The sequence below is a fragment of the Mesoplodon densirostris genome, chromosome 4 (genome assembly GCF_025265405.1).
Source record: "Mesoplodon densirostris isolate mMesDen1 chromosome 4, mMesDen1 primary haplotype, whole genome shotgun sequence".
Classification (NCBI taxonomy): Eukaryota; Metazoa; Chordata; class Mammalia; order Artiodactyla; family Ziphiidae; genus Mesoplodon; species Mesoplodon densirostris.
This window is the reverse complement of record NC_082664.1, coordinates 113,351,669-113,374,786: the sequence shown is the minus strand read 5'-3', so window position 1 is coordinate 113,374,786 and position 23,118 is coordinate 113,351,669. Positions and strand designations below refer to the sequence as shown.

The window sequence follows — 23,118 nt, the reverse complement described above, 5'->3', positions numbered from 1 at the left end:
GGATCGATGATGACACCCTTGTATGCATTCCTTGGAAAATCTGAACAAAATGAGTGAGAACACTCTACCGTCTCCTCATCGAATCTGAGGTCCAGCACGTTTCGTCTCTCGGGGGTAGGGGAGAGTGAGGAGTGAGGGCCAGCGTCCCCTTCTGACCTGCATGCAAACACACACCAGGGTTCCAGAATTCGAGGTGCTCCTATCTGGGTGTCCACTGTGTCTGCCCATAAGCTGGGTCATCTACGCATATTAGGTCCCTGCTGAAAGACCGTTGAGGGCATGCGAAGGGGAAGGCTCTCCTGCTGGTCTTCAGAGTCAGAGTGCGTGCTGGTGTAGGCCCAGTAAGCTTGCAGCTTGGAAAGGTGTGCTTTGACCAGGATCACATTTGTGCATGCAGCTTCGGGGGCTATTTCTGGAAGCCAAAATGTGGAAACGTCCCTGCTTGGAGCCTGGATCCTCAGGCCAGGCCTGTGTCCCTCCTTGTCATTTGTTTAGGTGTGTAGAAGTTCTTTAGTGCCCGGTGGGGATGGAGCAGTGGGTGGGTGTGGGCTGGGGTTGGTCTTCAACGGAAGGGAGCTGATGGATTAGGGCTAGGTATTGCCCATGTCGGCTACTCCACTGCAGATCCTGACAGAGTTTTGGCACTAAGTGGGTCATCGTGGAGTGGGGTTAGGACCGAGTGCTGCATTGAAGCCTGCGTGGTGGCTGTTGGCCTGCAGAAGATGGCAAGGCATCATGAGGACATGTCCGGTGTGATGTCGTGGGATGGGCTGTCATGATTGTGATGCAGGAGCTGGCCACGTCTTCCCAAGAATGCGTCCTGTTCGTGATGTGCTGGCATCAGCTGCCCACGAAGGGGATGGCTTTGGCAGTACATGAGGATGCGGTTACGTACTTAACCTGCGTAGAGTTGTGATCCGGTTGCCGGAGGAATGTCGCCCAAAAGGTGTATTGCGGGACTCCAAGAAGTTAGACATTTTGAAGCGTCTGTGCCACTCACGTTGTGGGTATTTGTGTTATGCGAACATGCCCTTTGGCCACTTTGTTTCCTTGTTTGGGAATGTGCAAAGCGAAAGTGTTTCTCCGAGAGGGCTTTATGCGGCCAGCCCTTGTGGCACGCAGGAGTTTTGGATAGCTAGTGGTTTATCTGGAGCAGTCCGTTGGCGGAGCAGAGATGCGTTCAGTGTTCTGATGCCAGGTGCGCTGCCGTGGACAGCCACTGTGCCCTTTGAAGCTTGCAGGTCCCCTCGCGAAGCAGAGTTCTTCCATTGGAAATCGGTCTGTGGTCCTCGGGGAGAGTGCCTTTGATCTCTGGGAGGTTCTCAGTAGTGTCACTCTGTCAGTGAAGAAGTGCCAGGATGCATGGAGTATGGTCAGTGTCATCAAAGCAGTCGAGTTTGTGGTCTGCCATCCCTGGTATACAGTGACCCCGAGTTTGAATGATGTCTGTGGCTTCCAGTAGGTTCGACTTACCCGGTGGGCAGCAGGAGGGCACGTAGGACAACACTGTCAAGAATTTGAGTGTTTCCTCCGGGTTCAGGGCCGCCAAACCTGGTGGCTGGATGCTGGCAACACGTGCCTGGGAATCTAGCCTAGTTTCCGCAGTGGGGTTTGAACGTGGGTCTTGGTTACTGAAGCCCACCACTTCCTGTGGTGGGCATTCCCATGGGTCCTCGCAAAGTGATTTGGCATAGTTGGCAACAATTGGCAGTTGGGCCGAATTTCGTTAGCCCCTTGAGAGGTGCCGGGCTGCATCTTGCCTGTAGCCAGGCGCAGGTCGGCCCGCCCATAGGAGGTTTCTTTGGTCCTAAAAATGATGGGAGTGGCCCCAAGTGCACATTTCATATTCTACTAGGTTGCAGGATTTCTGGGTCCATCTGTATGTTACACCCACTGTCGGAAAGCGGGTCTCGTCAGGTGTTTGTGCATTGGTCAGAAGGCTTTGTTGTGGAATAGTGGAAGTCCAAGGCCTATTTCAAAACCCCCTGGGTTTCAAAGTTCACATTCAGTCTGTTGAAGCTTGAAGAGGTCTTTCTCCATTCAGTGGGGGGGTCCAAATCCAGGACGCTGTGTATAAACTCTGGCTTTTATGGTTCGAGGTCTCAGAAGAGGGCCACAGGGACACACAGAGAGCAAGATGCAGATTCAGAGGCACACAAAGACGCCCACAAGGACGTCCTCGTGTGCAGTAACAGTCACACACGTGCACATGCGTGAAAACAAAAATATACACTCTCACGTCCCGGCCAACGTACACGCCTTACTTCCTGCAGTCGTGCTGTCAGACAAACATTGAGTTCTCTGTAAAGGTAGACGTCCTTCGGAGGCAGGGTTCGAGCTCAAGCCCAGGTAAAAATTCTCATGAATCATGATGTCTGAGTACACCGGTCCAATTCTGAAGCCTACCTGATTTATGTCCAGTTCTCAGGTGCAGCTGCTGGACGAGGCTGGCCGTCGGCAAAGACAAGAAGACCTACGCGTTGGCTGATGACTGCAGGTGCTAAGGAAAAGTGGAAACATGACGCGGGGGCATGTTGCTACGCGTGGCTCTGGCTAACTCAGGAAGGTAGGCTTTCACCCACCCTAAGATGTGCCATTGGATATGAGGTTTTCATCAGACGGTCCCAGGGGCTGCAAGAGTGGATTGACTGTTGCTCTTTCTGAGTGGCCTGAGGGCTGTGGATTCCCCAGGGTTTTGGAGTACTCCGAGGTCATCTCTCCTCTTCAGACCCCCACGGCATGCCCGGTTGTGTTCTGCAGCGTCCCAGCCTGTGCTTGGATCGATGATGACACCCTTGTATGCATTCCTTGGAAAATCTGAACAAAATGAGTGAGAACACTCTACCGTCTCCTCATCGAATCTGAGGTCCAGCACGTTTCGTCTCTCGGGGGTAGGGGAGAGTGAGGAGTGAGGGCCAGCGTCCCCTTCTGACCTGCATGCAAACACACACCAGGGTTCCAGAATTCGAGGTGCTCCTATCTGGGGGTCCACTGTGTCTGCCCATAAGCTGGGTCATCTACGCATATTAGGTCCCTGCTGAAAGACCGTTGAGGGCATGCGAGGGGGAAGGCTCTCCTGCTGGTCGTCAGAGTCGGAGTGCGTGCTGGTGCAGGCCCAGGAAGCTTGCAGCTTGGAAAGGTGTGCTTTGGCCAGGATCACATTTGTGCATGCAGCTTCGGGGGCTATTTCTGGAAGCCAAAATGAGGAAGCGTCCCTGGTTGGAGCCTGGAGCCTCAGGCCAGGCCTGTGTCCCTCCTAGTCATTTGTTTTGGCGCGTTGAAGTTCTTTAGTGCCCGGTGGGGATGGAGCAGTGGTTGGGTGTGGGCTGGTGTTGGTCTTCAACGGAAGGGAGCTGATGGATTAGGGCTAGGTATTGCCCATGTCGGCTACTCCACTGCAGATCCCAACAGAGATTTGGCACTAAGTGGGACATCGTGGAGTGGGGTTAGGACCGAGTGCTGCATTGAAGCCTGCGTGGTGGCTGCTGGCCTGCAGAAGATGGCAAGGCATCATGAGGACATGTCCTGTGTGATGTCGTGGGATGGGCTGTCATGATTGGGTTGCAGGATCTGGCCACGTCTTCGCAAGTATGCGTCCTGTTCGTGATGTGCTGGCATCAGCTGCCCACGAAGGGGATGGCTTTGGCAGTACATGAGGATGTGGTTACGTACTTAACCTGCGTAGATTTGTGATCCCGTTGCCAGAGGTATGTCGCCCAAAGAGTGTCTAGTGGGACGCCGAGAAGTTAGACATGTTGAAGCGTCTGTGCCGCTCACCTTGGGGGTATTTGGGTTATGCGAACATGCCCTTTGGCCTCTTGGTTTCCTTGTTTGGGAATGTGCAAAGCGAAAGTGTTTCTCCGAGAGGGCATGATGCGGCCAGCCCTTGTGGCACGCAGGAGTTTTGGATAGCTAGTGGTTTATCTGGAGCAGTCCATTGGCGGAGCAGAGATGCGTTCAGTGTTCCGATGCCAGGTGCACTACCGTGGACAGCCACTGTGCCCTTTGAAGCTTGCAGGTCCCCTCGCGAAGCAGAGTTCTTCCATTGGAAATCGGTCTGTGGTCCTCGGGGAGAGTGCCTTTGATCTCTGGGAGGTTCTCGGTAGTGTCACTCTGTCAGTGAAGAAGTGCCAGGATGCATGGGGTATGGTCAGTGTCATCAAAGCAGTCGTGTTTGCAGTCTGCCATCCCTGGTATAGAGTGACCCCTTGTTTGAATGATGTCTGTGGCTTCCAGTAGGTTCGACTTACCCGGTGGGCAGGAGGAGGGCACGTAGGACAACACTGTCAAGAATTTGAGTGTTTCCTCCGGGTTCAGGGCCGCCAAACCTGGTGGCTGGATGCTGGCAACACGTGCCTGGGAAGCTAGCCTAGTTTCCGCAGTGGGTTTTGAACGTGGGTCTTGGTTACTGAAGCCCACCACTTCCTGTGGTGGGCATTCCCATGGGTCCTCGCAAAGTGATTTGGCATAGTTGGCAACAATTGGCAGTTGGGCCGAATTTCGTTAGCCCCTTGAGAGATGCCAGGCTGCATCTTGCCTGTAGCCAGTCGCAGATCGGCCCGCCCATAGGAGGTTTCCTTGCTCCTAAAAATGATGGGAGTGGCCCCAAGTGCACATTACATATTCTACTAGGTTGCAGGATTTCTGTGTCCATCTATATGTTACACCCACGGTCGGAAAGCAGGTCTCGTCAGGTGTTTGTGCGTTGGTCAGAAGGCTTGGTTGTGGAAGAGTGGAAGTCCGTGGCCTATTTCAAAACCCCCTGCGTTTCAAAGTTCACATTCAGTCTGTTGAAGCTTGAAGAGGTCTTTCTCCATTTAGTGGGGGGGTCCAAATCCAGGACGCTGTGTATAAACTCTGGCTTTTATGGTTCGAGGTCTCAGGAGAGGGCCACAGGGACACACAGAGAGCAAGTTGCGGATTCAGAGGCACACAAAGACGCCCACAAGCACGTCCTCGTGTGCAGTAACAGTCACACACGCGCACATGCGTGAAAACAAAAATATACCCTCTCATGTACCGGCCAACGTACACGCCTTACTTCCTGCAGTTGTGCTGTCAGACAAACATTGAGTTCTCTGTAAAGGTAGACGTCCTTGAGAGGCAGGGATCGAGCTCAAGCCCAGGTAAAAATTCTCATGAATCATGATCTCTGAGTACACCGGTCCAATTCTGAAGCCTGCCTGATTTATGTCCAGTTCTCAGGTGCAGCTGCTGGACAAGGCTGGCCGTCGGCAAAGACAAGAAGACCTACGCGTTGGCTGATGACTGCAGGTGCTAAGGAAAAGTGGAAAAATGACACGGGGGCATGTTTCTATGCGTGGCTCCGGCTAACTCAGGAAGGTAGGCTTTCACCCACCTTAAGATGTGCTATTGGATATGAGGTTTTCCTCAGACGGTCCCAGTGGCTGCAAGAGTGGACTGACTGTTGCTCTTTCTGAGTGGCCTGAGGGCTGTGGATTCCCCAGGGTTTTGGAGTACTCCGAGGTCATCTCTCCTCTTCAGACACCCACGGCATGCCCGGTTGTGTTCTGCAGCGTCCCAGGCTGTGCTTGGATCGATGGTGAAACCCTTGTATGCATTCCTTGGAAAATCTGAACAAAATGAGTGAGAACACTCTACCGTCTCCTCATCGAATCTGTGGTCCAGCACGTTTCGTCACTCGGGGGTACGGGAGAGTGAGGAGTGAGGGCCAGCGTCCCCTTCTGACCTGCATGCAAACACACACCAGGGTTCCAGAATTCGAGGTGCTCCTATCTGGGGGTCCATTTTGTCTGCCCATACGCTGGGTCATCTACACATATTAGGTCCCTGCTGAAAGACCGTTGAGGGCATGCGAGGGGGAAGGCTCTCCTGCTGTTCTTCAGAGTGGGAGTGCGTGCTGGTGTAGGCCCAGTAAGCTTGCAGCTTGGAAAGGTGTGCTTTGGCCAGGATCACATTTGTGCATGCAGCTTCGGGGGCTATTTCTGGAAGCCAAAATGAGGAAGCGTCCCTGGTTGGAGCCTGGAGCCTCAGGACAGGTCTGTGTCCCTCCTTGTCATTTGTTTTGATGCGTTGAAGTTGTTTAGTGCCCTGTGGGGATGGAGCAGTGGGTGGGTTTGGGCTAGGGTTGGTCTTCAACGGAAGGGAGCTGATGGATTAGGGCTAGGTATTGCCCATGTCGGCTACTCCACTGTAGATCCCGACAGAGTATTGGCACTAAGTGGGTCATCGTGGAGTGGGGTTAGGACCGAGTGCTTCTTTGAAGTCTGTGTGGTGGCCGCTGGCCTGCAGAAGATGGCAAGGCATCATGAGGACATGTCCTGTGTGATGTCGTGGGATGGGCAGTCATGATTGGGTTGCAAGAGCTGGCCACGTCTTCCCAAGAATGCGTCCTGTTCATGATGTGCTGGCATCAGCTGCCCACAAAGGGGAAGGCTTTGGCAGTACATGAGGATGCGGTTACGTACTTAACCTGCGTAGAGTTGTGATCCCTTTGCCGGAGGAATGTCGCCCAAAGGGTGTCTTGTGGGACGCCGAGAAGTTAGACATGTTGAAGGGTCTGTGCCGCTCACCTTGGGGGTATTTGGGTTATGCGAACATGCCCTTTGGCCACTTTGTTTCCTTGTTTGGGAATGTGCAAAGCGAAAGTGTTTCTCCGAGAGGGCATGATGCGGCCAGCCCTTGTGGCACGCAGGAGGTTTGGACAGCTAGTGGTTTATCTGGAGCAGTCCGTTGGCGGAGCAGAGATGCGTTCAGTGTTCTGATGCCAGGTGCGCTGCCGTGGACAGCCACTGTGCCCTTTGAAGCTTGCAGGTCCCCTCACGAAGCAGAGTTCTTCCATTGGAAATCGGTCTGTGGTCCTCGGGGAGAGTGCCTTTGATCTCTGGGAGGTTCTCGGTAGTGTCACTCTGTCAGTGAAGAAGTGCCAGGATGCATGGGGTATGGTCAGTGTCATCAATGCAGTCGTGTTTGCGGTCTGCCATCCCTGGTATACAGTGACCCCGTGTTTGAATGATGTCTGTGGCTTCCAGTAGGTTCGACTTACCCGGTGGGCAGGAGGAGGTCACGTAGGACAACACTGTCAAGAATTTGAGTGTTTCCTCCGGGTTCAGGGCCGCCAAACCTGGTGGCTGGATGCTGGCAACACGTGCCTGGGAAGCTAGCCTAGTTTCCGCAGTGGGGTTTGAACGTGGGTCTTGGTTACTGAAGCCCACCACTTCCTGTGGTGGGCATTCCCATGGGTCCTCGCAAAGTGATTTGGCATAGTAGGCAACAATTGGCAGTTGGGCCGAATTTCGTTAGCCCCTTGAGAGGTGCCGGGCTTCATCTTGCCTGTAGCCAGTCGCAGGTCGGCCCGCCCATAGGAGGTTTCCTTGGTCCTAAAAATGATGGGAGTGGCCCCAAGTGCACATTACATATTCTACTAGGTTGCAGGATTTCTGGGTCCATCTTTATGTTACACCCACTGTTGGAAAGCAGGTCTCCTCAGGTGTTTGTGCATTGGTCAGAAGGCTTGGTTGTGGAAGAGTGGAAGTCCGTGGCCTAATTCAACACCCCCTGGGTTTCAAAGTTGACATTCAGTCTGTTGAAGCTTGAAGAGGTCTTTCTCCATTCAGTGGGGGGTCCAAATCCAGGACGCAGTGTATAAACTCTGGCTTTTATGGTTCGAGGTCTTAGGAGAGGGCCACAGGGACACACAGAGATTAAGATGCGGATTCAGAGGCACAGAAAGACGCCCACAAGCGCGTCCTCGTGTGCAGTAACAGTCACACACGCGCACATGCGTGAAAACAAAAATATACCCTCTCATGTACCAGCCAAGGTACATGCAAACACACACCAGGGTTCCAGAATTCGAGGTGCTCCTATCTGGGGTTCCACTGTGTCTGCCCATAAGCCTGGTCATCTACGCATATTATGTCCCTGCTGAGAGACCGTTGAGGGCATGCGAGGGGGAAGGCTCTCCTGCTGGTCTTCAGAGTCGGAGTGCGTGCTGGTGTAGGCCCAGTAAGCTTGCAGCTTGGAAAGGTGTGATTTGGCCAGGATCACGTTTGTTCATGCAGCTTCAGGGGCTATTTCTGGAAGCCAAAATGAGGAAGCGTCCCTGGTTGGAGCCTGGAGCCTCAGGTCAGGCCTGTGTCCCTCCTTGTTGTTTGTTTTGGCGCATTGAAGTTCTTTAGTGCCCGGTGGGGATCGAGAAGTTCGTGGCTGTGGGCTGGGGTTGGTCTTCAATGGAAGGGAGCTGATGGATTAGGGCTAGGTATTGCCCATGTCGGCTACTCCACTGCAGATCCCGACAGAGTTTTGGCACTAAGTGGGTCATCGTGGAGTGGGGTTAGCACCGAGTGCTGCATTGAAGCTTGCGTGGTGGCTGCTGGCCTGCAGAAGATGGCAAGGCATCATGAGGACATGTCCTGTGTGACGTCGTGGGATGGGCTGTCATGATTGGGTTGCAGGAGTTGGCCACGTCTTCCCAAGAATGCGTCCTGTTCGTGATGTGCTGGCATCAGCTGCCCACGAAGGGGATGGCTTTGGCAGTACATGAGGATGCGTTTACGTACTTAACCTGCGTAGAGTTGTGATCCCGCTGCCGTAGGAATGTCGCCCAAAGGGTGTCTTGCGGGACACCGAGAAGGTAGACATGTTGAAGTGTCTATGTCGCTCACCTTGGGGGTATTTGGGTTATGCGAACATGCCCTTTGGCCACTTTGTTTCCTTGTGTGGGAATGTGCAAAGCGAAAGTGTTTCTCCGAGAGGGCATGATGCGGCCAGCCCTTGTGGCACGCAGGAGTTTTGGATAGCTAGTGGTTTATCTGGAGCAGTCCGTTGGCGGAGCAGAGATGCGTTCAGTGTTCTGATGTCAGGTGCGCTGCCGTGGACAGCCACTGTGCCCTTTGAAGCTTGCAGGTCCCCTCGCGAAGCAGAGTTCTTCCATTGGAAATCGGTCTGTGGTCCTCGGGGAGAGTGCCTTTGATCTCTGGGAGGTTCTCGGTAGTGTCACTCTGTCAGTGAAGAAGTTCCAGGATGCATGGGGTATGGTCAATGTCATCAAAGCAGTCGTGTTTGCGGTCTGCCATCCCTGGTATACAGTGATCCCGTGTTTGAATGATGTCTGTGGCTTCCAGTAGGTTCGACTTACCCGGTGGGCAGGAGGAGGGCACGTAGGACAACACTGTCAAGAATTTGAGTGTTTCCTCCGGGTTCAGGGCCGCCAAACCTGGTGGCTGGATGCTGGCAACACGTGCCTGGGAAGCTAGCCTAGTTTCCGCAGTGGGGTTTGAACGTGGGTCTTGGTTACTGAAGCCCACCACTTCCTGTGGTGGGCATTCCCATGGGTCCTCGCAAAGTGATTTGGCATAGTTGGCAACAATTGGCAGTTGGGCCGAATTTCGTTAGCCCCTTGAGAGGTGCCGGGCTGCATCTTGCCTGTAGCCAGTCGCAGGTCGGCCCTCCCGTAGGAGGTTTCTTTGGTCCTAAAAATGATGGGAGTGGCCCCAAGTGCACATTTCATATTCTACTAGGTTGCAGGATTTCTGGGTCCATCTATATGTTACACCCACGGTCGGAAAGCAGGTCTCGTCAGGTGTTTTTGTGTTGGTCAGAAGGCTTGGCTGTGGAAGAGTGGAAGTCCGTGGCCTATTTCAAAACCCCCTGGGTTTCAAAGTTCACATTCAGTCTGTTGAAGCTTGAAGAGGTCTTTCTCCATTCAGTGGAGGGGTGCAAATCCAGGGCGCTGTGTATAATCTCTGCCTTTTATGGTTCGAGGTCTCAGGAGAGGGCCACAGCGACACACAGAGAGCAAGATGCGGATTCAGAGGCACAGAAAGATGCCCACAAGCGCGTCGTCGTGTGCAGTAACAGTCACACACGCGCACATGCGTGAAAACAAAAATTAACCCTCTCACGTACCGGCCAACGTACACGCCTTACTTCCTGCAGTCGTGCTGTCAGACAAACATTGAGTTCTCTGTAAAGGTAGACGTCCTTGGTAGGTAGGGTTCGAGCTCTAGCCGAGGTAAAAATTCTCATGAATCATGATCTCTGAGTACACCTGTACAATTCTGAAGCCTGCCTGATTTATGTCCAGTTCTCAGGTGCAGCTGCTGGACGAGGCTGGCCGTCAGCAAAGAAAAGAAGACCTACGTGTTAGCTGATGACTGCAGGTGCCAAGGAAAAGTGGAAAAATGACGCGGGGGCATGTTGCTATGCATGGCTCTGGCTAACTCAGGAAGGTAGGCTTTCACCCACCCTAAGATGTGCCATTGGAAATGAGGTGTTCCTCAGACAGTCCCAGTGGCTGCAAGAGTGGATTGACTGTTGCTCTTTCTGAGTGGCCTGAGGGCTGTGGATTCCCCAGGGTTTTGGAGTACTCCGAGGTCATCTCTCCTCTTCAGACCCCCACGGCATGCCCGGTTGTGTTCTGCAGCGTCCCAGCCTGTGCTTGGATCGATGATGACACCCTTGTATGCATTCCTTGGAAAATCTGAACAAAATGAGTGAGAACACTCTACCGTCTCCTCATCGAATCTGAGGTCCAGCACGTTTCGTCTCTCGGGGGTAGGGGAGAGTGAGGAGTGAGGGCCAGCGTCCCCTTCTGACCTGCATGCAAACACACACCAGGGTTCCAGAATTCGAGGTGCTCCTATCTGGGTGTCCACTGTGTCTGCCCATAAGCTGGGTCATCTACGCATATTAGGTCCCTGCTGAAAGACCGTTGAGGGCATGCGAAGGGGAAGGCTCTCCTGCTGGTCTTCAGAGTCAGAGTGCATGCTGGTGTAGGCCCAGTAAGCTTGCAGCTTGGAAAGGTGTGCTTTGGCCAGGATCACATTTGTGCATGCAGCTTCGGGGGCTATTTCTGGAAGCCAAAATGTGGAAACGTCCCTGCTTGGAGCCTGGATCCTCAGGCCAGGCCTGTGTCCCTCCTTGTCATTTGTTTAGGTGTGTAGAAGTTCTTTAGTGCCCGGTGGGGATGGAGCAGTGGGTGGGTGTGGGCTGGGGTTGGTCTTCAACGGAAGGGAGCTGATGGATTAGGGCTAGGTATTGCCCATGTCGGCTACTCCACTGCAGATCCTGACAGAGTTTTGGCACTAAGTGGGTCATCGTGGAGTGGGGTTAGGACCGAGTGCTGCATTGAAGCTTGCGTGGTGGCTGCTGGCCTGCAGAAGATGGCAAGGCATCATGAGGACATGTCCTGTGTGATGTCGTGGGATGGGCTGTCATGATTGGGTTGCAGGAGCTGGCCACATCTTCCCAAGAATGCGTCCAGTTCGTGATGTGCTGGCATCAGCTGCCCACGAAGGGGATGGCTTTGGCAGTACATGAGGATGCGTTTACGTACTTAACCTGCGTAGAGTTGTGATCCCGCTGCCGGAGGAATGTCGCCCAAAGGGTGTCTTGCGGGACACCGAGAAGGTAGACATGTTGAAGTGTCTGTGTCGCTCACCTTGGGGGTATTTGGGTTATGCGAACATGCCCTTTGGCCACTTTGTTTCCTTGTGTGGGAATGTGCAAAGCGAAAGTGTTTCTCCGAGAGGGCATGATGCGGCCAGCCCTTGTGGCACGCAGGAGTTTTGGATAGCTAGTGGTTTATCTGGAGCAGTCCGTTGGCGGAGCAGAGATGCGTTCAGTGTTCTGATGTCAGGTGCGCTGCCGTGGACAGCCACTGTGCCCTTTGAAGCTTGCAGGTCCCCTCGCGAAGCAGAGTTCTTCCATTGGAAATCGGTCTGTGGTCCTCGGGGAGAGTGCCTTTGATCTCTGGGAGGTTCTCGGCAGTGTCACTCTGTCAGTGAAGAAGTTCCAGGATGCATGGGGTATGGTCAATGTCATCAAAGCAGTCGTGTTTGCGGTCTGCCATCCCTGGTATACAGTGACCCCGTGTTTGAATGATGTCTGTAGCTTCCAGTAGGTTCGACTTACCCGGTGGGCAGGAGGAGGGCACGTAGGACAACACTGTCAAGAATTTGAGTGTTTCCTCTGGGTTCAGGGCCGCCAAACCTGGTGGCTGGATGCTGGCAACACGTGCCTGGGAAGCTAGCCTAGTTTCCGCAGTGGGTTTTGAACGTGGGTCTTGGTTACTGAAGCCCACCACTTCCTGTGGTGGGCATTCCCATGGGTCCTCGCAAAGTGATTTGGCATAGTTGGCAACAATTGGCAGTTGGGCCGAATTTCGTTAGCCCCTTGAGAGGTGCCAGGCTGCATCTTGCCTGTAGCCAGGCACAGGTCGGCCCGCCCATAGGAGGTTTCTTTGGTCCTAAAAATGATGGGAGTGGCCCCAAGTGCACATTTCATATTCTACTAGGTTGCAGGATTTCTGGGTCCATCTATATGTTACACCCACGGTCGGAAAGCAGGTCTCGTCAGGTGTTTTTGTGTTGGTCAGAAGGCTTGGCTGTGGAAGAGTGGAAGTCCGTGGCCTATTTCAAAACCCCCTGGGTTTCAAAGTTCACATTCAGTCTGTTGAAGCTTGAAGAGGTCTTTCTCCATTCAGTGGAGGGGTGCAAATCCAGGGCGCTGTGTATAATCTCTGCCTTTTATGGTTCGAGGTCTCAGGAGAGGGCCACAGCGACACACAGAGAGCAAGATGCGGATTCAGAGGCACAGAAAGATGCCCACAAACGCGTCCTCGTGTGCAGTAACAGTCACACACGCGCACATGCGTGGAAACAAAAATTAACCCTCTCACGTACCGGCCAACGTACACGCCTTACTTCCTGCAGTCGTGCTGTCAGACAAACATTGAGTTCTCTGTAAAGGTAGACGTCCTTGGTAGGTAGGGTTCGAGCTCTAGCCGAGGTAAAAATTCTCATGAATCATGATCTCTGAGTACACCTGTACAATTCTGAAGCCTGCCTGATTTATGTCCAGTTCTCAGGTGCAGCTGCTGGACGAGGCTGGCCGTCAGCAAAGAAAAGAAGACCTACGTGTTAGCTGATGACTGCAGGTGCCAAGGAAAAGTGGAAAAATGACGCGGGGGCATGTTGCTATGCATGGCTCTGGCTAACTCAGGAAGGTAGGCTTTCACCCACCCTAAGATGTGCCATTGGAAATGAGGTGTTCCTCAGACAGTCCCAGTGGCTGCAAGAGTGGATTGACTGTTGCTCTTTCTGAGTGGCCTGAGGGCTGTGGATTCCCCAGGGTTTTGGAGTACTCCGAGGTCATCTCTCCTCTTCAGACCCCCACGGCATGCCCGGTTGTGTTCTGCAGCGTCCCAGCCTGTGCTTGGATCGATGATGACACCCTTGTATGCATTCCTTGGAAAATCTGAACAAAATGAGTGAGAACACTCTACCGTCTCCTCATCGAATCTGAGGTCCAGCACGTTTCGTCTCTCGGGGGTAGGGGAGAGTGAGGAGTGAGGGCCAGCGTCCCCTTCTGACCTGCATGCAAACACACACCAGGGTTCCAGAATTCGAGGTGCTCCTATCTGGGTGTCCACTGTGTCTGCCCATAAGCTGGGTCATCTACGCATATTAGGTCCCTGCTGAAAGACCGTTGAGGGCATGCGAAGGGGAAGGCTCTCCTGCTGGTCTTCAGAGTCAGAGTGCGTGCTGGTGTAGGCCCAGTAAGCTTGCAGCTTGGAAAGGTGTGCTTTGACCAGGATCACATTTGTGCATGCAGCTTCGGGGGCTATTTCTGGAAGCCAAAATGTGGAAACGTCCCTGCTTGGAGCCTGGATCCTCAGGCCAGGCCTGTGTCCCTCCTTGTCATTTGTTTAGGTGTGTAGAAGTTCTTTAGTGCCCGGTGGGGATGGAGCAGTGGGTGGGTGTGGGCTGGGGTTGGTCTTCAACGGAAGGGAGCTGATGGATTAGGGTTAGGTATTGCCCATGTCGGCTACTCCACTGCAGATCCTGACAGAGTTTTGGCACTAAGTGGGTCATCGTGGAGTGGGGTTAGGACCGAGTGCTGCATTGAAGCCTGCGTGGTGGCTGTTGGCCTGCAGAAGATGGCAAGGCATCATGAGGACATGTCCGGTGTGATGTCGTGGGATGGGCTGTCATGATTGTGATGCAGGAGCTGGCCACGTCTTCCCAAGAATGCGTCCTGTTCGTGATGTGCTGGCATCAGCTGCCCACGAAGGGGATGGCTTTGGCAGTACTTGAGGATGCGGTTACGTACTTAACCTGCGTAGAGTTGTGATCCGGTTGCCGGAGGAATGTCGCCCAAAAGGTGTATTGCGGGACTCCAAGAAGTTAGACATTTTGAAGCGTCTGTGCCACTCACGTTGTGGGTATTTGGGTTATGCGAACATGCCCTTTGGCCACTTTGTTTCCTTGTTTGGGAATGTGCAAAGCGAAAGTGTTTCTCCGAGAGGGCTTTATGCGGCCAGCCCTTGTGGCACGCAGGAGTTTTGGATAGCTAGTGGTTTATCTGGAGCAGTCCGTTGGCGGAGCAGAGATGCGTTCAGTGTTCTGATGCCAGGTGCGCTGCCGTGGAAAGCCACTGTGCCCTTTGAAGCTTGCAGGTCCCCTCGCGAAGCAGAGTTCTTCCATTGGAAATCGGTCTGTGGTCCTCGGGGAGAGTGCCTTTGATCTCTGGGAGGTTCTCGGTAGTGTCACTCTGTCAGTGAAGAAGTGCCAGGATGCATGGAGTATGGTCAGTGTCATCAAAGCAGTCGAGTTTGTGGTCTGCCATCCCTGGTATACAGTGACCCCGAGTTTGAATGATGTCTGTGGCTTCCAGTAGGTTCGACTTACCCGGTGGGCAGCAGGAGGGCACGTAGGACAACACTGTCAAGAATTTGAGTGTTTCCTCCGGGTTCAGGGCCGCCAAACCTGGTGGCTGGATGCTGGCAACACGTGCCTGGGAATCTAGCCTAGTTTCCGCAGTGGGGTTTGAACGTGGGTCTTGGTTACTGAAGCCCACCACTTCCTCTGGTGGGCATTCCCATGGGTCCTCGCAAAGTGATTTGGCATAGTTGGCAACAATTGGCAGTTGGGCCGAATTTCGTTAGCCCCTTGAGAGGTGCCGGGCTGCATCTTGCCTGTAGCCAGTCGCAGGTCGGCCCGCCCATAGGAGGTTTCCTTGCTCCTAAAAATGATGGGAGTGGCCCCAAGTGCACATTTCATATTCTACTAGGTTGCAGGTTTTCTGGGTCCATCTGTATGTTACACCCACTGTCGGAAAGCGGGTCTCGTCAGGTGTTTGTGCATTGGTCAGAAGGCTTTGTTGTGGAATAGTGGAAGTCCAAGGCCTATTTCAAAACCCCCTGGGTTTCAAAGTTCACATTCAGTCTGTTGAAGCTTGAAGAGGTCTTTCTCCATTCAGTGGGGGGGTCCAAATCCAGGACGCTGTGTATAAACTCTGGCTTTTATGGTTCGAGGTCTCAGAAGAGGGCCACAGGGACACACAGAGAGCAAGATGCAGATTCAGAGGCACACAAAGACGCCCACAAGGACGTCCTCGTGTGCAGTAACAGTCACACACGTGCACATGCGTGAAAACAAAAATATACACTCTCACGTCCCGGCCAACGTACACGCCTTACTTCCTGCAGTCGTGCTGTCAGACAAACATTGAGTTCTCTGTAAAGGTAGACGTCCTTCGGAGGCAGGGTTCGAGCTCAAGCCCAGGTAAAAATTCTCATGAATCATGATGTCTGAGTACACCGGTCCAATTCTGAAGCCTACCTGATTTATGTCCAGTTCTCAGGTGCAGCTGCTGGACGAGGCTGGCCGTCGGCAAAGACAAGAAGACCTACGCATTGGCTGATGACTGCAGGTGCTAAGGAAAAGTGGAAACATGACGCGGGGGCATGTTGCTACGCGTGGCTCTGGCTAACTCAGGAAGGTAGGCTTTCACCCACCCTAAGATGTGCCATTGGATATGAGGTTTTCATCAGACGGTCCCAGGGGCTGCAAGAGTGGATTGACTGTTGCTCTTTCTGAGTGGCCTGAAGGCTGTGGATTCCCCAGGGTTTTGGAGTACTCCGAGGTCATCTCTCCTCTTCAGACCCCCACGGCATGCCCGGTTGTGTTCTGCAGCGTCCCAGCCTGTGCTTGGATCGATGATGACACCCTTGTATGCATTCCTTGGAAAATCTGAACAAAATGAGTGAGAACACTCTACCGTCTCCTCATCGAATCTGAGGTCCAGCACGTTTCGTCTCTCGGGGGTAGGGGAGAGTGAGGAGTGAGGGCCAGCGTCCCCTTCTGACCTGCATGCAAACACACACCAGGGTTCCAGAATTCGAGGTGCTCCTATCTGGGGGTCCACTGTGTCTGCCCATAAGCTGGGTCATCTACGCATATTAGGTCCCTGCTGAAAGACCGTTGAGGGCATGCGAGGGGGAAGGCTCTCCTGCTGGTCGTCAGAGTCGGAGTGCGTGCTGGTGCAGGCCCAGGAAGCTTGCAGCTTGGAAAGGTGTGCTTTGGCCAGGATCACATTTGTGCATGCAGCTTCGGGGGCTATTTCTGGAAGCCAAAATGAGGAAGCGTCCCTGGTTGGAGCCTGGAGCCTCAGGCCAGGCCTGTGTCCCTCCTAGTCATTTGTTTTGGCGCGTTGAAGTTCTTTAGTGCCCGGTGGGGATGGAGCAGTGGTTGGGTGTGGGCTGGTGTTGGTCTTCAACGGAAGGGAGCTGATGGATTAGGGCTAGGTATTGCCCATGTCGGCTACTCCACTGCAGATCCCGACAGAGATTTGGCACTAAGTGGGACATCGTGGAGTGGGGTTAGGACCGAGTGCTGCATTGAAGCCTGCGTGGTGGCTGCTGGCCTGCAGAAGATGGCAAGGCATCATGAGGACATGTCCTGTGTGATGTCGTGGGATGGGCTGTCATGATTGGGTTGCAGGATCTGGCCACGTCTTCGCAAGTATGCGTCCTGTTCGTGATGTGCTGGCATCAGCTGCCCACGAAGGGGATGGCTTTGGCAGTACATGAGGATGTGGTTACGTACTTAACCTGCGTAGATTTGTGATCCCGTTGCCAGAGGTATGTCGCCCAAAGAGTGTCTAGTGGGACGCCGAGAAGTTAGACATGTTGAAGCGTCTGTGCCCCTCACCTTGGGGGTATTTGGGTTATGCGAACATGCCCTTTGGCCTCTTTGTTTCCTTGTTTGGGAATGTGCAAAGCGAAAGTGTTTCTCCGAGAGGGCATGATGCGGCCAGCCCTTGTGGCACGCAGGAGCTTTGGATAGCTAGTGGTTTATCTGGAGCAGTCCGTTGGCGGAGCAGAGATGCGTTCAGTGTTCTGATGCCAGGTGCGCTGCCGTGGACAGCCACTGTGCCCTTTGAAGCTTGCAGGTCCCGTCGCAAAGCAGAGTTCTTCCATTGGAAATCGGTCTGTGGTCCTCGGGGAGAGTGCCTTTGATCTCTGGGATGTTCTCGGTAGTGTCACTCTGTCAGTGAAGAAGTGCCAGGATGCATGGGGTATGGTCAGTGTCATCAAAGCAGTCATGTTTGCAGTCTGCCATCCCTGGTATACAGTGACCCCGTGTTTGAATGATGTCTGTGGCTTCTAGTAGGTTCGACTTACCCGCTGGGCAGGAGGAGGGCACGTAGGACAACACTGTCAAGAATTTGAGTGTTTCCTCCGGGGTCAGGGCCGCCAAACCTGGTGGCTGGATGCTGGCAACACGTGCCTGGGAAGCTAGCCTAGTTTCCGCTGTGGGGTTTGAACGTGGGTCTTGGTTACTGAAGCCCACCACTTCCTGTGGTGGGCATTCCCATGGGTCCTCGCTAAGTGATTTGGCATAGTTGGCAACAATTGGCAGTTGGGCCGAATTACGTTAGCCCCTTGAGAGCTGCTGGGCTGCATCTTGTGTGTTGCCAGTCGCAGGTCGGTCCTCCCATAGGAGGTTTCCTTGGTCCTAAAAATGATGGGAGTGGCCCCAAGTGCACATTACATATTCTACTAGGTTGCAGGATTTCTGGGTCCATCTATATGTTACACCCACGGTCGGAAAGCAGGTCTCGTCAGGTGTTTGTGCATTGGTCAGAAGGCTTGGTTGCGGAAGAGTGGAAGTCCGTGGCCTATTTCAAAACCCCCTGGGTTTCAAAGTTCACAATCAGTCTGTTGAAGCTTGAAGAAGTCTTTCTCCATTCAGTTCGGGGGTCCAAATCCAGGACGCTGTGTATAAACTCTGGCTTTTATGGTTCGAGGTCTCAGGAGAGGGCCACAGGGACACACAGAGAGTAAGATGCGGATTCAGAGGCACACGAAGATGCCCACAAGCGCGTCCTCGTGTGCAGTAACAGTCACACACGCGCACATGCGTGAAAACAAAAATATACCCTCTCAGTTCCCTGCCAACGTCCACGCCTTATTTCCTGCAGTCGTGCTGTCAGACAAACATTGAGTTCTCTGTAAAGGTAGACGTCCTTGCGAGACAGGGTCCGAGCTCAAGCCCAGGTAAATATTCTCATGAATCATGATCTCTGAGTACACCGGTCGAATTCTGAAGCCTGCCTGATTTATGTCCAGTTCTCAGGTGCAGCTGCTGGACGAGGCTGGCCGTCGGCAAAGACAAGAAGACCTACGTGTTGGCTGATGACTGCAGGTGCTAAGGAAAAGTGGAAAAATGACGCGGGGGCATGTTGCTATGCGTGGCTGTGGCTAACTCAGGAAGGTAGGCTTTCACCCACCCTAAGATGTGCCATTGGATATGAGGTTTTTCTCAGATGGTCCCAGTGGCTGCAAGAGTGGATTGACTGTTCCTCTTTCTGAGTGGCCTGAGGGCTGTAGATTCCCCAGGGTTTTGGTGTACTCCGAGGTCATCTCTCCTCTTCAGACTCCCACGGCATGCCCGATTGTGTTCTGCAGCGTCCCAGCTTGTGCTTTGATCGATGATGACACCCTTGTATGCATTCCTTGGAAAATCTGAACAAAATGAGTGAGAACACTCTACTGTCTCCTCATCGAATCTGAGGTCCAGCACGTTTCGTCTCTCGGGGGTAGGGGAGAGTGAGGAGTGAGGGCCAGCGTCCCCTTCTGACCTGCATGCAAACACACACCAGGGTTCCAGAATTCGAGGTGCTCCTATCTGGGGGTCCACTGTGTCTGCCCATAAGCTGGGTCATCTACGCATATTAGGTCCCTGCTGAAAGACCGTTGAGGGCATGCGAGGGGGAAGGCTCTACTGCTGGTCGTCAGAGTCGGAGTGCGTGCTGGTGTAGGCCCAGTAAGCTTGCAGCTTGGAAAGGTGTGCTTGGCCAGGATCACGTTTGTGCATGCAGCTTTGGGGGCTATTTCTGGAAGCCAAAATGAGGAAGCGTCCCTGGTTGGAGCCTGGAGCCTCAGGCCAGGCCTGTGTCCCTCCCTGTCATTTGTTTTGGTGCATTGAAATTCTTTAATGCCCGGTGGGGATGGAGCAGTGGGTGGGTGTGGGCTGGGATTGGTCTTCAACGGAAGGGAGCTGATGGATTAGGGCTAGGTATTGCCCATGTCAGCTACTCCACTGCAGATCCCGACAGAGTTTTGACACTAAGTGGGTCATCGTGGAGTGGGGTTAGTACCGAGTGCTGCATTGAAGCTTGCGTGGTGGCTGCTGGCCTGCAGAAGATGGCAAGGCATCATGAGGAATGTCCTGTGTGACGTCGTGGGATGGGCTGTCATGATTGGGTTGCAGGAGTTGGCCACGTCTTCCCAAGAATGCGTCCTGTTCGTGATGTGCTGGCATCAGCTGCCCACGAAGGGGATGGCTTTGGCAGTACGTGAGGATGCGGTTACATACTTAACCAGCGTAGAGTTGTGATCCCATTGCCGGAGGATTGTCGTCCAAAGGGTGTCTTGCGGGACGCCGAGAAGTTAGACATGTTGAAGCGTCTGTGCCGCTCACCTTGGGGGTACTTGGGTTATGCGAACATGCCCTTTGGCCACTTTGTTTCCTTGTTTGGGAATGTGCAAATCGAAAGCGTTTCTCCGAGAGGGCCTGATGCGGCCAGCCCTTGTGGCACGTAGGAGTTTTGGATAGCTAGTGGTTTATCTGGAGCAGTCCGTTGGCGGAGCAGAGATGCGTTCAGTGTTCCGATGCCAGGTGCGCTGACGTGGACAGCCACTGTGCCCTTTGAAACTTGCAGGTCCCCTCGCGAAGCAGAGTTCTTCCATTGGAAATCGGTCTGTGGTCTTCGGGGAGAGTGCCTTTGATCTCTGGGAGGTTCTCGGTAGTGTCACTCTGTCAGTGAAGAAGTGCCAGGATGCATGGAGTATGGTCAGTGTCATCAAAGCAGTCGAGTTTGTGGTCTGCCATCCCTGGTATACAGTGACCCCGAGTTTGAATGATGTCTGTGTCTTCCAGTATGTTCGACTTACCCGGTGGGCAGCAGGAGGGCACGTAGGACAACACTGTCAAGAATTTGAGTGTTTCCTCCGGGTTCAGGGCCGCCAAACCTGGTGGCTGGATGCTGGCAACACGTGCCTGGGAATCTAGCCTAGTTTCCGCAGTGGGGTTTGAACGTGGGTCTTGGTTACTGAAGCCCACCACTTCCTGTGGTGGGCATTCCCATGGGTCCTCGCAAAGTGATTTGGCATAGTTGGCAACAATTGGCAGTTGGGCCGAATTTCGTTAGCCCCTTGAGAGGTGCCGGGCTGCATCTTGCCTGTAGCCAGTCGCAGGTCGGCCCGCCCATAGGAGGTTTCCTTGCTCCTAAAAATGATGGGAGTGGCCCCAAGTGCACATTTCATATTCTACTAGGTTGCAGGTTTTCTGGGTCCATCTGTATGTTACACCCACTGTCGGAAAGCAGGTCTCGTCAGGTGTTTGTGCATTGGTCAGAAGGCTTTGTTGTGGAATAGTGGAAGTCCAAGGCCTATTTCAAAACCCCCTGGGTTTCAAAGTTCACATTCAGTCTGTTGAAGCTTGAAGAAGTCTTTCTCCATTCAGTGGGGGGGTCCAAATCCAGGACGCTGTGTATAAACTCTGGCTTTTATGGTTCGAGGTCTCAGAAGAGGGCCACAGGGACACACAGAGAGCAAGATGAAGATTCAGAGGCACACAAAGACGCCCACAAGCACGTCCTCGTGTGCAGTAACAGTCACACACGTGCACATGCGTGAAAACAAAAATATACACTCTCACGTACCGGCCAACGTACACGCCTTACTTCCTGCAGTTGTGCTGTCAGACAAACATTGAGTTCTCTGTAAAGGTAGACGTCCTTCGGAGGCAGGGTTCGAGCTCAAGCCCAGGTAAAAATTCTCATGAATCATGATGTCTGAGTACACCGGTCCAATTCTGAAGCCTACCTGATTTATGTCCAGTTCTCAGGTGCAGCTGCTGGACGAGGCTGGCCGTCGGCAAAGACAAGAAGACCTACGCGTTGGCTGATGACTGCAGGTGCTAAGGAAAAGTGGAAACATGACGCGGGGGCATGTTGCTACGCGTGGCTCTGGCTAACTCAGGAAGGTAGGCTTTCACCCACCCTAAGATGTGCCATTGGATATGAGGTTTTCATCAGACGGTCCCAGGGGCTGCAAGAGTGGATTGACTGTTGCTCTTTCTGAGTGGCCTGAGGGCTGTGGATTCCCCAGGGTTTTGGAGTACTCCGAGGTCATCTCTCCTCTTCAGACCCCCACGGCATGCCCGGTTGTGTTCTGCAGCGTCCCAGCCTGTGCTTGGATCGATGATGACACCCTTGTATGCATTCCTTGGAAAATCTGAACAAAATGAGTGAGAACACTCTACCGTCTCCTCATCGAATCTGAGGTCCAGCACGTTTCGTCTCTCGGGGGTAGGGGAGAGTGAGGAGTGAGGGCCAGCGTCCCCTTCTGACCTGCATGCAAACACACACCAGGGTTCCAGAATTCGAGGTGCTCCTCTCTGGGGGTCCACTGTGTCTGCCCATAAGCTGGGTCATGTACGCATATTAGGTCCCTGCTGAAAGACCGTTGAGGGCATGCGAGGGGGAAGGCTCTCCTGCTGGTCGTCAGAGTCGGAGTGCGTGCTGGTGCAGGCCCAGGAAGCTTGCAGCTTGGAAAGGTGTGCTTTGGCCAGGATCACATTTGTGCATGCAGCTTCGGGGGCTATTTCTGGAAGCCAAAATGAGGAAGCGTCCCTGGTTGGAGCCTGGAGCCTCAGGCCAGGCCTGTGTCCCTCCTAGTCATTTGTTTTGGCGCGTTGAAGTTCTTTAGTGCCCGGTGGGGATGGAGCAGTGGTTGGGTGTGGGCTGGTGTTGGTCTTCAACGGAAGGGAGCTGATGGATTAGGGCTAGGTATTGCCCATGTCGGCTACTCCACTGCAGATCCCGACAGAGATTTGGCACTAAGTGGGTCATCGTGGAGTGGGGTTAGGACCGAGTGCTGCATTGAAGCCTGCGTGGTGGCTGCTGGCCTGCAGAAGATGGCAAGGCATCATGAGGACATGTCCTGTGTGATGTCGTGGGATGGGCTGTCATGATTGGGTTGCAGGATCTGGCCACGTCTTCCCAAGAATGCGTCCTGTTCGTGATGTGCTGGCATCAGCTGCCCACGAAGGGGATGGCTTTGGCAGTACATGAGGATGTGGTTACGTACTTAACCTGCGTAGAGTTGTGATCCCGTTGCCGGAGGTATGTCGCCCAAAGGGTGTCTTGCGGGACGCCGAGAAGTTAGACATGTTGAAGCGTCTGTGCCGCTCACCTTGGGGGTATTTGGGTTATGCGAACATGCCCTTTGGCCTCTTTGTTTCCTTGTTTGGGAATGTGCAAAGCGAAAGTGTTTCTCCGAGAGGGCATGATGCGGCCAGCCCTTGTGGCACGCAGGAGTTTTGGATAGCTAGTGGTTTATCTGGAGCAGTCCGTTGGCGGAGCAGAGATGCGTTCAGTGTTCTGATGCCAGGTGCGCTGCCGTGGACAGCCACTGTGCCCTTTGAAGCTTGCAGGTCCCGTCGCGAAGCAGAGTTCTTCCATTGGAAATCGGTCTGTGGTCCTCGGGGAGAGTGCCTTTGATCTCTGGGATGTTCTCGGTAGTGTCACTCTGTCAGTGAAGAAGTGCCAGGATGCATGGGGTATGGTCAGTGTCATCAAAGCAGTCATGTTTGCAGTCTGCCATCCCTGGTATACAGTGACCCCGTGTTTGAATGATGTCTGTGGCTTCTAGTAGGTTCGACTTACCCGCTGGGCAGGAGGAGGGCACGTAGGACAACACTGTCAAGAATTTGAGTGTTTCCTCTGGGGTCAGGGCCGCCAAACCTGGTGGCTGGATGCTGGCAACACGTGCCTGGGAAG

The 23,118-nt window shown here is 53.6% G+C and overlaps 8 non-coding genes across 8 annotated transcripts; all 8 read left to right on the top strand.

The window, feature by feature from the left end:
• Window positions 1-93, top strand: LOC132490043 (small nucleolar RNA SNORD116). The gene has a single exon (XR_009532406.1). It is a non-coding gene; the product is annotated as a small nucleolar RNA SNORD116 (small nucleolar RNA).
• Window positions 94-2,777: 2,684 nt separating this feature from the next.
• LOC132490042 (small nucleolar RNA SNORD116) lies at window positions 2,778-2,870 on the top strand. The gene has a single exon (XR_009532405.1). It is a non-coding gene; the product is annotated as a small nucleolar RNA SNORD116 (small nucleolar RNA).
• A 2,684-nt stretch (window positions 2,871-5,554) lies between these two features.
• On the top strand, window positions 5,555-5,647 carry LOC132489540 (small nucleolar RNA SNORD116). Its single transcript, XR_009531947.1, has one exon. It is a non-coding gene; the product is annotated as a small nucleolar RNA SNORD116 (small nucleolar RNA).
• Window positions 5,648-10,425: 4,778 nt separating this feature from the next.
• Window positions 10,426-10,518, top strand: LOC132490041 (small nucleolar RNA SNORD116). Its single transcript, XR_009532404.1, has one exon. It is a non-coding gene; the product is annotated as a small nucleolar RNA SNORD116 (small nucleolar RNA).
• A 2,684-nt stretch (window positions 10,519-13,202) lies between these two features.
• On the top strand, window positions 13,203-13,295 carry LOC132490040 (small nucleolar RNA SNORD116). Its single transcript, XR_009532403.1, has one exon. It is a non-coding gene; the product is annotated as a small nucleolar RNA SNORD116 (small nucleolar RNA).
• A 2,684-nt stretch (window positions 13,296-15,979) lies between these two features.
• Window positions 15,980-16,072, top strand: LOC132490038 (small nucleolar RNA SNORD116). The gene has a single exon (XR_009532401.1). It is a non-coding gene; the product is annotated as a small nucleolar RNA SNORD116 (small nucleolar RNA).
• Window positions 16,073-18,756: 2,684 nt separating this feature from the next.
• Window positions 18,757-18,849, top strand: LOC132489548 (small nucleolar RNA SNORD116). Its single transcript, XR_009531954.1, has one exon. It is a non-coding gene; the product is annotated as a small nucleolar RNA SNORD116 (small nucleolar RNA).
• Window positions 18,850-21,531: 2,682 nt separating this feature from the next.
• Window positions 21,532-21,624, top strand: LOC132490037 (small nucleolar RNA SNORD116). Its single transcript, XR_009532400.1, has one exon. It is a non-coding gene; the product is annotated as a small nucleolar RNA SNORD116 (small nucleolar RNA).
• The last annotated feature ends 1,494 nt before the right edge of the window (window positions 21,625-23,118 follow it).